A 3,019-nucleotide genomic window follows, 5' to 3' on the forward strand; every position below is an offset into this window, starting at 1 on the left:
CAGGAATGCTAAGAGAACTTTATGGGGAAAAGAGACCTAAAAGACATCAGTGGTAGATGATACTTTAAGTGTTAAATCTTCATGTTAAACACTGTTGCATTTGATCTAGTGTTCTTCCTCTTCCCCACCCTACCAGTAATAGTTGGGTGATTTTCTGTGCCACCAGCAGCTGTGGCTGCCCAGTCAGCATCCAGGCAGGCACACCTAGAAGCACAAGCAGCTGTGTGCAGTTGTAAACCCCTGAAGTTATCACTGCTTACACTTTCTCTACTACATACTGTAATACTCACAGGAATGTCCAAGACTCTCTTGGGAAGGGATTAATAAGGATGATACTGTGCATTGGAAAAGCAACTACTTAAAACTCAAACAGATATGTGGACACTAACTTAGCACAGTTAGCACAGGCCAGAGCTAGGTTTGTTGGGTTTCTATGTTTAGAAGGTGGTCTGTGCCTGGAGGCTACAGTATAATTACTATGATGGTATAATCCATCTCTTCAACTTCTGCTTGTTGGCAGCTGTTTGAAAATGATCTAATGCAAACTAGCAGCATTCAGGACTCTTAAGTGCTATCAAAAGTTACTTTTAAATGAATCTAGAGCATCTAGATTGTTTTAAGGCTTCCTTGCCAGAGATAAAGATAGATTAGTGAAATTTTTCCAATGTGGGACACAGACTTCTACATTCTAGTCTTGTAGAAAATGAATCCACAAGGCAGTCTATTCATGGCATTTTGAATGCTGCACTTCACTAAGTGCCTGTTCTGTGTTCAATAGATATTCAGAAGGAGGCCAAGTAGTGACCTTTATGCATGTTTCTAAACACTGACATTTTATCACAAACTTGCAACAAATTTGACTGGTTGCAGCACTGCTGCCTTTGTTCTGTGGGAGAAATAGCTCCTGCTTATCTGAAAAATGTGAATGTTGAGCAGAGTTCTATATATGAAATGCATGTCTAGCTAATGTTGTAAGATATCAACACTACTGGCATTTGCTACAATGCAGGTAGGCTTGGCAGTATTTGATATTTATTTTTTTATCAGAAAAAGTCAACTGTCAGTAATCACTGAAATTTACAGGAAAGGGATGTAAAAAAAAAATCTGGGATGATGGTGGAGAGCAGGGATATAAGGAAAGCCAGGGCCAGGGTCACTGCATGCAAGCATTTCCATACACGCTGCTGCAGAAAATGTTGTGGAGCACCTGCTACACTGCCTTTGCACTGCTCTTCTGGCAGTGGCTTGGGCAGCCATTGCAGGAGCTGGGGCTGGGAGAGGGGGCTGAAGGGGCAAGGCTCTTGGCAGCCAGGAACCTGGTACCACCAGCTGCCTGCTATACCCAGGTCCCAGCCAGGGTATCAAATACCTGTCAAGCCTAGCATAGCTCTTGGGGGCTAGGAGCAGGCCCCTGCATTATCAGATATGCTTTACTGATTTATGGATACTTATTTTTTGTACTTTTAAAAGCTTTATAAAAATCGCATATTAGCAGCATACTATCATTACTAAATTGTCTGCCCTCCCCCATGCCCCTAATGTCATGCAATCTTGAAAATTGAAATTATAAAAATCAATTAATGCTTAAAAATAAAGATTGATTTTGGTTGTCAGTTATAAAATAAAAATCAAATTCTGCCAAACCTAGCTATGGGCTTTTGCAGGTAAAGAGCTGGACTCACTGGGCCATTCAGCGTTTGATGAGATGTACTAAACCCCTAGTTTTCTCTCTCGTTCGTGCTCTCTCATTAGGACTTTCATCCTGGATCTTGTCTAGTCTCCACCATTCCCCTGGATGTTCCTGTAATAAATCTTGAGGGTAGCTACAAGCATCCTACAGTGCAGCTGGGGTTCATGGTGGGTGGAGTATGCTCTGGAACCTCTCACCCAGCATATGCTGCTGCTGCTGTCACATGCCCTATGGGCCCTTTGTTTATTAATCTAGATCCTCTCAGCACCTCAGCTATACAAGGCAATGCTATTATCCTAACTGTGCAGGTAGGAGGTTGAGAGACAGACTTCCCATTGAGCATGGAACTGAAATTGCTTCTTCAGGGTCCCAGGCCACTGCTGTAAGCAACAGGCCAACTTTCCTTCCCTCTTGCATATGACTTCATACACAATAGAGCCATTGTATGTCACACTTGCATTTCAAAAGAAAGCAATGCTTGGGTATTTGTTCAATGGAAGGTACATCTCCCTGTGTGCCTATAGAGCCAAGTAATCTAGCAGCATTCTGCTTGAACTTGCTACTAACTTAACATTTAAAATTCTTTGGCTGGGGGGAGGGAGAGTAGGAAGGGAAAATGTCTTGTTTTTGGTTTCCAGTCCAGTCGTGGCCTGGCACGTAACCCAGGCAAACAACTTGACTGAAATTTTCCTCTGCTATCAAACATGCTGAAGTGCAGAGAGCTGTTCTGTTTTTCCACACCAGCCTTGAACTTCCACAGCAGTTCAACAAGCATCCTGGAGATGCACAGTCATAGTTAACAAAAGGGCTGGTAGCATGAACTGCCCAGATAGCCTTGGGATCCTGAACTGAGATGGCCTTGCTTCTTTGAGGTACTGGTAGATGGAATTTCTGACAGGCTTCCTTGAAGCCTCTGTATGTAATGGCACAAACAGAAGTGATACTTTTTGTGCCATTTGGCCCCTGAAAGTATAGTCCTCTACAAGGAGCAGCTGCATCTCCACAGGTGACTGAGCCAGCAATCAGGATGTGGGAGGGCCTAGTTGCATTGTTCCCTCCCCACTAGGGGCAAGGTCCCAGGTGCCAACTGGCACCAGCTCTGGGCCCATAGAAGCACCCAGAGCTCCCCCAGGCCCAAGGACAGCCAGCCAGGGGCTGCCGGAGCTCTGGCCACCTTATAAAGCAGGCAACAGTGCCCCCTGCTGCCTGGTCTCTGTCAATGCATGGAGGTGCTGAGCTCCCATGCACAGGAGCAGCACTTGTGTTAGGTTTTGATGATGCTTGGTGCAAAGTGCTTAACATTACAGCATGATCAATAACTTCTGTTAA

Source organism: Alligator sinensis, unplaced genomic scaffold (assembly GCF_000455745.1).
Source record: "Alligator sinensis unplaced genomic scaffold, ASM45574v1 scaffold35_1, whole genome shotgun sequence".
NCBI classification, from domain to species: Eukaryota; Metazoa; Chordata; order Crocodylia; family Alligatoridae; genus Alligator; species Alligator sinensis.